The sequence below is a fragment of the Canis lupus genome, chromosome 12, assembly GCF_011100685.1.
Source record: "Canis lupus familiaris isolate Mischka breed German Shepherd chromosome 12, alternate assembly UU_Cfam_GSD_1.0, whole genome shotgun sequence".
NCBI classification, from domain to species: domain Eukaryota; kingdom Metazoa; phylum Chordata; class Mammalia; order Carnivora; family Canidae; genus Canis; species Canis lupus.
Window position 1 is genome coordinate 45,962,542 of NC_049233.1, and position 10,063 is coordinate 45,972,604.

Consider the following 10,063-nt stretch of genomic DNA (forward strand, 5'->3'; position numbering starts at 1 on the left):
ACTGCCTTTCTGCTGATTTTGCCATGTCAACTGTTTAAGGAAACAAATGATCTGTTTGGAGTTCTGTCTGAACCCCTGCTCAGTTTGGTTATTTCTGGACCATAAAGACCCCCAGTTCCAATCAGTCCCTTATAGGGCTGCATAGCATTCTTGCAGACCCTCCAGAATGTTTCTATATCATAGGTAAATTGTATGAACTCTACATGGGATGGATGTAACATAAATGTTAGTTAGCATCTCCTGCTGCCAAAACCTCCTCTACCTCCTGAATTCTTAGCAATCTCTTGGATACCAGTCCCAATGGCCTGAATGATCCAGTTCCACTGCTTCTGGGAGCAGCACTGTCCTTATGACACCTCAGATATTCTTTCGAGAGCCGTATATTCAAGTCAATTTCTGCCTCTGTCTTATTTTCTCCCCACCCCTATAGTCAAAGATCTTCTGCTTCTGCCTTTTTTTCTCTGCAGGGTAGGCCCCATGTTGCTGATGACCTATCAGACCTCATATCAGTTTTTTTTTTAAAGTAAACTTTGTATTTCATAATAATTTTAGATTTATGGAAGAGTTGCTGTATTTGTTTCTTAAGATACTGTAGCAAATTACAATAAACTTGGAGGCTTACAACAACAGAAATTTAATCTTTCACAGGTTTGGAGGCCAGAAGTCCAAAATTAAGGTGTCAGCAGAGCCTTGCCCCCTTGAAGGCTCAAGGGGAAAATCCCTCTTTGCTTCTTCCAGCTTCTTTCTTTCTTTCTTTCTTTCTTTCTTTCTTTCTTTCTTTCTTCTTTCTTTCTTTCTTTCTTCTTTCTCACACACACACACACACACACACACAGAGAGAGAGAGAGAGAGAGAGGCAGAGACACAGGCAGAGGGAGAAGCAGGCTCCATGCAGGGAGCCTGACGTGGGACTCGATCCCGGGTCTCCAGGATCACACCCTGGACCGAAGGCAGCACTGAACTGCTGAGCCACCCGGGGCTGCCCTGCTTTTTCCAGCTTCTAATGGCTTCTGGTGTTCCTTAATTTGTGGTTATGTAACTCAGTCTCTGCCTCTATGCCTTCATATGCTTATTCTTTGTGTCTCTGTATGTACTCCTTTCTTCTTGGATGGATCCCAGTCCGGGGCACCTGAGTGGTTCAGCGGGTTAAGCATCTACGTTCAGCTCAAGTCATGATCCCAGGGTCCTAGGATCTAGCCCTGCATCAGGTTCTCTGCTCAGTGGAGAGTCTGCTTCTCCCTCTTTCTCTGCCCCTCCCCCCAGCTTGTGCACATGGGCTCTCTCTCTCTCTCATTAATAAATAAAAGGTCTTTAAATTAAAAAAAAAAAAAAAGAAAAGGTTACCAGTCCTTGGATTTAGGCCTACTCTAAATCCAGAATGATCCTATCTCAGGATCCTTAATTTAATTACATCTGCAAAGACTATTTCCAAATAACTTCATATTGTGAAGTTTTGACAGACATTTCTTAGGGGGGACACTATTCAATTATCCCTGTTATAAAAAGATAGTGTAGCAAATTCCTGTATAGATAATACTCTTATATCAGCTTTTAATCTGAAGTAGACACATCTTCGGTGTGCCTGGGTGGCTCAGTGGGTTAAGCATCTGCCTTAGGCTCAGGTCATGATCCTGGGGTCTTTGGCTCAAGCCCCACATTGGGCCCCCTGATGAGCCTATCTCTCCCTCTGCCTGCTGCTCTCCGTGCTTCTGCTCTCTCTCTCTGTCAAATAAATAAATAAAATCTTTAAAAAGTATATTTCAAGTAGACATATCCTCAAACCAAGAAAACCAAGTAAATCTCTGTAGTGCAGGGACTTCATGCCCAGGTGCCCAAGGCCACATCTCTTGGTGCCCAGTCATTTCAGATACCTCATAGAGTGATGAGGTTCCACTACATCAGAGGTGCAGTGTGAGAGCAGGTTTGTGTTCTGTGAAGAAACTGAAGACATTATTTCCATTTTTATTCTTTGGGATCTACCTTGGATGTTGGCACTGGTTTTTAAAAATTAAATGTTTTATTTTAACATAATTATTGATTCACATTGGATATATAGTTGGAATATATAGAGAGGGAGATCTTTTGTCCTATTTCTTCAGTTTTCCCCAATGGTAGCTTCTTATAAAACTACTGTATAATATCACAACCAGGATATTGACATTGATACATTGCACTGATTTTACTCAGATTTCTCCAGTTATTTTTTTTCTGTATTCATTTCTCTATCCCTTCCCCATTCCCTCCCTTCCTTTGTCTCCATATTTAGTTCTATGCAAGAGATTTTTTCTTTTAAACCTTTAACGTGGGGTTCATCCCCCATCTTTTCCTACAACAGAATTCGAGGACTCATTAAAAAGAATTTGAAAATCCATTAGAGACCCAAAGGAGCCTGCTTGTCCTTCCTGGAGATAGGACAAAAGTAGAGTTAAAAGTAGAGTCCCCATCCTAAACAAGGCTGAGAAAATGCCTTTTATTCATTTCTGAAGAATTGGTCCTATTAAGGGGATGACTTTAAACATTTTCTGTAAGTCACTTTACTTAAGAAATGGGCTTTGAATTCAAAGAGATGCATGAATTCTGGTTCTCCAGCTCACAAGTGATAAAACCCATGCACATCATAAATGCTCAAAAGAGTACAGCAGGTGTCAGATCAGACTATGCCAAAGTGTTTGAATTGTAACTTGAAGCTAATGGAGTGCTATTGAAGCATTTTAATTGGAGTGACACAAGCAGATTACATTTTAGAGAGATCTAGAGTGACTCATTACCTTTTTTGGGTTACCAGCTTATTTAAGACTCAGGAAAATCACCAATCCACTTTCTATAAAAATGCAAAAAACATGCATAATACAATAACACAATATTAAATACAATTTCAGGAAGCTTCTGAAAACCTCAGACCCTCGTTTACAAACTGGAGTGGAGGAATTTTCTTTTTCCATTGGAGGTACCTGAATGGATTGGGAGAAGGTGGGAGACGAATATACTCATCTGCTGAAGGGACAGAGCCAGTAGAGAGGGAGAGGTAGGAGATGTAGTGGAGGAGAGAATTATGAAAATTATCCCATCATTTTCTCTTTAGCTCTAAGTAGCCTGGAAGGATTCAATATTCTCAAGAACAAAGGAGGTGAGAACAACTTAGGCCTAAGAGGGATACTTCTAGTGCATCAGAAAGAAGGAAAAGTGGGTGTGAGAATAAATAACAGTGGGACTTGGAGAAAATATTTATGGGATTTCTTTTTTTCTTTTTTTTTTTTCCTGTGTAGAAAGTGAAGCGATTGGCTGAGGGTGAAGGGAAAGAAGGTTTGGGAAAAGTAGAGGTTTGGATTAGCTGCTGAGAGAAGTGTAGGAGGAAGCTGAAAAGTAACATGAGAAAGACAGCAGGAGCTAGGGGCTCAGCGGCAATCCGAGGTCATGGATTTGGAGTGGCACCAGTCCTTGGCAAAGTGTAATTCTTATTCAGGATCTCTCACACACTGCTAAAAGGCAAGTGTGTATTATGTGGCATTTTACAGAGAGAACACAGTACAAATCATTTAATTTTTTTATTTTTTATTTTTATTTTTTATTTTTTTAAGATTTTTATTTATTTATTCATAGAGATGCAGAGAGAGAGAGAGAGAGAGAGAGTGAGAGAGAGAGGCAGAGACACAGGCAGAGGGAGAAGCAGGCTCCATGCCGAGCCTGACGTGGGACTCGATCTCTGGTCTCTAGGATCACGCCCTGGGCTGCAGGCGGCGCTAAACCGCTGCGCCACCGGGGCTGCCCATTTCATTTTTTTAAAAAAAGATTTTATTTATGAGAGACATACACACAGAGAGACAGAGACATAGGCAGAGAGAGAAGCAGGCTCCATGCAGGGACTCAATCCCAGGACCACAGGATCACACCCTGGGCCTAAGGCAGACACTCAACCGCTGAGCCACCCAGGCTTCCCTATATTATTTCATTTTATATAAGTAAGAGTAGTGCTTTGATTGATAATTTGAATCAATCAAATTATGTTGCTGTGATCTGACTCACACTGATATCAGCAAAAGATCGAGTCTGACCCCTTGGGCTGTGCCAAGAGTACATAATCCTATGAAAAATGGCAGAGGAGCTTAAGCCCCCATACTTCCTTCTTTTTCACATCTGTGTGGTATTAGGGCTCTAGGGAATTTCTGAGTTAGTAGATGCCAGTGTTCTTGGCCCAAATTTAAAAGCACAGATTATTCCAGGAATTATTGGACAAATTCTCTTTTGCCTTATGAAGTACTATTTTTTTTTTCTCCGAGACTTCACAAGAAAAGGTGAGGGGAAATGAATGGAAACCAGATATATGTTTAAGTGCATATATTTCATGACTGCCTGGATGGCTAGTACTGTGAAATATTTTTATTTATTTTCTTTTTTTAATAATAAATTTATTTTTATTGGTGTTCAGTTTGCCAACATACAGAATAACACCCAGTGCTCATCCCGTCAAGTGCCCCCCTCAGTGCCCATCACCCATTCACCCCCACCCCCCCGCCCTCCTCCCTTTCCTACCACCCCTAGTTTGTTTTCCCAGAGTTAGGAGTCTTTATGTTCTGTCTCCCTTTCTGGTATTTCCTACCCATTTCTTCTCCCTTCCCTTCTATTCCCTTCCACTATTATTTATATTCCCCAAATGAATGAGAACATATAATGTTTGTCCTTCTCTGATTGACTTACTTCACTCAGCATAATACCCTCCAGTTCCATCCACGTTGAAGCAAATGGTGGGTATTTGTCGTTTATTTATTTATTTATTTATTTATTTATTTATTTATTTATTGGTGTTCAATTTACTAACATACAGAATAACCCCCAGTGCCCGTCACCCATTCACTCCCACCCCCCGCCCTCCTCCCCTTCCAACACCCCTAGTTCGTTTCCCAGAGTTAGCAGTCTTTACGTTCTGTCTCCCTTTCTGGAATTTCCCACACATTTCTTCCCCCTTCCCTTATATTCCCTTTCACTATTATTTATATTCCCCAAATGAATGAGAACATATAATGTTTGTCCTTCTCCGACTGGCTTACTTCACTCAGCATAATACCCTCCAGTTCCATCCACGTTGAAGCAAATGGTGGGTATTTGTCGTTTCTAATGGCTGAGTAATATTCCATTGTATACATAAACCACATCTTCTTTATCCCTTCATCTTTTTATGGACACCAAGGCTCCTTCCACAGTTTGGCTATTGTGGACATTGCTGCTAGAAACATCGGGGTGCAGGTGTCCCGGCATTTCACTGCATCTGCATCTTTGGGGTAAATCCCCAACAGTGCAATTGCTGGATCGTAGGGCAGATCTATTTTTAACTCTTTGAGGAATCTCCGCACAGTTTTCCAGGGTGGCTGTACCAGTTCACATTCCCACCAACAGTGCAAGAGGGTTCCCTTTTCTCCACATCTTCTCCAACATTTGTGGTTTCCTGCCTTGTTAATTTTCCCCATTCTCACTGGTGTGAGGTGGTATCTCATTGTGGTTTTGATTTGTATTTCCCTGATTCCAAGATCTATAAAGAACTTATTAAACTCAACACCAAAGAAACAAACAATCAATCATGAAATGGGCAAAAGACATGAAGAGAAATCTCACAGAGGAAGACATCGACATGGCAGCACACACATGAGAAAATGCTCTGCATCACTGGCCATCAGGGAAATACAAATCAAAACCACAATGTGAAAGATTTTTAGAAAGTTGAAATATGATCAGGATGCTTGGGTGGTTCAGTCGGTTAAACGTCTGCCTTTGGCTCAGGTCATGATCCCAGAATCTGGTATCTAGCCCTGCATCAGTCTCCCTGTTCAGTGGGGTGTCTGCTCCTCCTTCTCCTTCTACCCCTCCCCTCTGTTTGTGCTCCCCCTCTCTCACTCTGTGTCTCTCAAATAAATAAATAAAATCTTTTAAAAAAAGGAATATGCTCAGTATCACTCTGGTCATTATATGTTTCATTTTTTATTTCTCTTATTCTCTCTCTTCAATCCTGTAGGGAACATTATAAGAGTTATGAGCTATCTCCCATTCCTAAGGCTCTGAAACATAGATATTTGGTAAAATAAACATTTACATTGCTGATAAAGGATATGAATGTCTTCAGCTGGATTGAGAGGTGACTGGAGGGAAGTCAACTCTGGCATTCAGAAGTGCTACTTTTCTGGGTCTTCTAAATATCATAAGGTTGTTCAAAACTCACCTTCAAGAAGTGAGTTTTACTGGGTCTAGAGGGTTAAAGGCTGGTAGCTGAAGTCCAGGTGCATTATTTTTTGTTACTACATTTTTCTCTTTGGGCTGGATAGAAAGTCTATAAGAAATTCAAAGAATCTCTAACAGGCTACAGTTGTCAGGCTACCCCTGACCATGCTAGCCCTTCCTTCTGGATACCCCCTGCAGGATTTGATGCATTAATTTATATAAGGCCTAATACATAGTATACACTTAAAAGATATTAGCTACTATTACTAATCTCAAATAGGCATTGTGCATTGCTATCAAAGTTAAATTTAATATACATAATTACTAAACTATGATTCAAAAATTTTTGTACTTATATAACTGTATTACTAGGTAGAGATGATAGTCCTTTTGAAATTCTTCCATTGTGTTTTCTCCTTTGAGGAACAAAGGACATTATGTCTTTATTTGTACTATGTGAGTATCCCTCTAATTATAAATAGTAAGTAAAAATGATGCAACTCACTAACTGCCTCACTAATATAATAGGCAAATAATACCTAATCTTGGATTGGTAAATAATGACACCTCTACTTTTTGTTTCTAATATTAGCTTTGTTTCCAACTTTAATTACCAACTGTACCAACTACATCCCAATAATTTGAAAGATTAGATAAAATCCATTATTTTAATGATCACAATTCAATTATTAGTCAATATTTGTACCAGACTCTGAGAATATAAAATAGAAAAGAGGAAAGAAAACTTTTCCTTTTCCTTCAACCATATTTTTCTTATATTTTGGAAAAAGAAAAAGAAAACCCAAAACAAAAACAAGCCAAAGCCAGTATACCACTCATTCCTGTGAAACTACTGCCACTTCTAGGCACTGTCAAGTTTTTTTCCTTCCTTTGGTGGCAAACTCCTCAAATGAATGGTTTATGTATCTTGAACCCATTAAATATGCTTGATTCCGTTTACACCTTATTTTCATCCCCATTTTGTACCATGTCAGCTCTCAACAAAAGTGAGGGTCTTCTTTTCCCAAATCCTTGGATGTATCCTTGTTGTCTTCCCATCCTTTCTAATAATAGGTATTCCTTACCCCTAACACTTGGCTCTCATCTCTCCCTTTTTTTTCTTTTCTCTTACTGAACTTATTCTTTTGGAGACAATATATTTTTACTTTAATTTTACTTTAATTATGTGGTTGCAACCCACATTCTTTGTCATTAGCTATGACTCTTTTTTTTTTTTTTGAAAGAAAAACTATTTATTAAAAAAAAAAAAGTAGTCTCTGGGAACGGAGGGTTAGTCCATGTGGGCCTTCAGTGTCCTGGTGGTGATTTTGTCCTTCTCAATGATGTGGACAATGACTCCCATACCTGACACCGCATCCCGATCCACAGCATTCAGCATGGCTTGTGAGATGTTTTCAAACAGGTGTTCTGGGTCCATGTTGGGCTCCCAGAGGGACTCGCACATCCCATACATTTGTTCGGAGCAGGTGCCACTGACCACAAAGTCATCAGTCACCATGGGGCAGCCGATGAGGTCTAGAGAGCAGATGAAGGGCTTAAAGGTCTTTGGGTCCAACCCAGTGATGACTGGCTCTGTGTAGTAGGGGCCAAACCGTTTCTCATACAAGAGGTTGGCCACCATACTCATGAGTGTGTAGGGCTTGATCTGCTGGCCTTCCTTCAGCTCATACAGGTTTAGCCGGAACTTGAGACACTGGGCAACAGCCTGGACATCCGTGGCGAGCCCGGCCAGGCCTATGTACAGCCGATCACCCATGGGAAAGATCTGGAAGTCCGTGGTCACCATCTGGGCCTGGATCCCAAAGCGCCTGTCGGCAGCTATGGCCATGCAGTTCTTCCCCTTCATGGCCATGACGGCCCCTCCATTATAGGACATAATAGACATGGCTGCGGTGCCGAGGGACCCCCCCCCCCCAGCTATGACTCTTTCCATTATCTATGAGACATCTTAGAGCTGACGTAATAATATACCAGAAATTTAGTGCTTAAAAAAATGAAAATGTACTGTCTCACAGTTCTGGAGGCCACAAGTCCAAAATCAAGATGTCAGCAGGGCTTCACTCCCTTAGAAGGCTCCAGAGGAGAGCCTTGCCTCTTGCCACTTTGTGTAGTTGTCAGCATTCCTTGGCTTACTTAATTTATGGCCACATCATTACAATCTCTGCCTCTGTCTTCACACTGCCTTCTCTTTGTGTCTCCTCTTCTGTTTGTCTCCTATATGTGTGGGAGACAATCCCATTGGATTTAGGGCCCACCTGGATAATCTAGGTTATCTCTTCATCTCAAGATTTTTAACTTAAATTACATCTGCAAAGACCCTTTTTCCCTTTCTTTCTTTCTTTCTTTCTTTCTTTCTTTCTTTCTTTCTTTCTTTCTTTCTTTCTTTCTAAGATTTTATTTATTTATTCATGAGCGACGCAGAGAGAGGCAGAGACCTAGGCAGAGGGAGAAGCAGGCTCTATGCAGGAAGCCTGATGTGGGACTCAGGCATAGGACTCCCGGGATCATGTCCTGAGTCAAAGGCAGATGCTCAACCACTGAGCCATCCAGGCACCCCAAAGACCCTTTTTCTAAAGAGGGTGATGCACAAATTCTGAGGATTAGGACATGGACAATATCTTTCTGGGGGTTATCATTCAACTCACCACATTAGATATAAGAAGAACACTATACAATCAGATGACAAATGACAACTGATACCAAATTTAGATGTTGGGTAACAGGGAGGAGAGGAGTGGAAGACTAGAGCACACGTGCCCTATCTAAAGTGGCCAGCCCCTCCTCTATTGACATGGGGACATACAGACTCATAGTTGCCAGTTCTTCTGATATCCTCAGAGAAGCTAGAAATCCAGATTTTTTTATGTGTTGGGAAATAATTAAAATCTAAAAAATATGCTTAAGCAGTAATACTGTGGGAAGATCAAACCTGTCCTTGGTCAGATGTGGCAAACTGCCAGCTTGTGACCTGTTGTCTATAGTCTGATGTTCAGAGAGCGGCTCTGATGAGAAGAGCAGAGAACTCTCACCTTAAAGGTGAGAGAGTGATGAATCTAATGCCAGTTGAGATAGGAAGAAAGATACTACTATTAACTTTGACTTGCCACTTTTTGCTGTTTAATTCAATGAAAAACTCAAATAATTTCTAGACCTGAAAGGTCAGTTTCTTGTTGATGTTCTCTGATAAAATTTTTAAGTTGAGGATTGTACGATGTTGCCTGCTTAATAGTGTGCGTAAACTTTTGGAAGGAAATCAGAAAATTCTTTTTTATGTGTCATTCAAACCTTTATTTTTAGGCTGATTCTTTTTCTTCATGGTTTTTAGTAGCAGAGTAAATATTAATGTGACAATGTCACAGCCATACTGAAATATATGTAGTATCCTGGATATTCTGTGCTCTCTTTCATCTTTATCCCTTTCACCACTGTGCAATCACCCTCACTTCCTAGCGTTTCAATTAAAATATAGCTTTCCCCATTAGCTTTTCTTAAGGCCCTGAGGCTGTGTTGAATGCCCCCTTACTAAACCTTGGAATAGTGGTTCTCAGTGGGGGCAGTACTGCCACCTGAAGGATAGTTTGAAATTAATGGAGCTGGTTTTGGTTGTCATGATGAGATGTTACTGGAATTTTGTGAGGAGGACCAGTATGCTGGTGTCTTGTAATTTATTTTTAAAAGATTTTATTTATTTATTCATGAGAGACACAGAAGGAGAGAGAGGCAGAGACACAGGCAGAGGGAGAAGCAGGCTCCATGCAGGGAGCCTGACATGGACTTGATCCCGGGTCTCCAGGGTCACGCCCTGGGCTGAAGGTGGCGCTAAACCGCTAAGCCA

General features: G+C 40.9%; 1 pseudogene; it reads right to left on the reverse strand.

The window, feature by feature from the left end:
* Positions 7,433-8,137, reverse strand: LOC474987 (proteasome (prosome, macropain) subunit, beta type, 3 pseudogene; annotated as a pseudogene).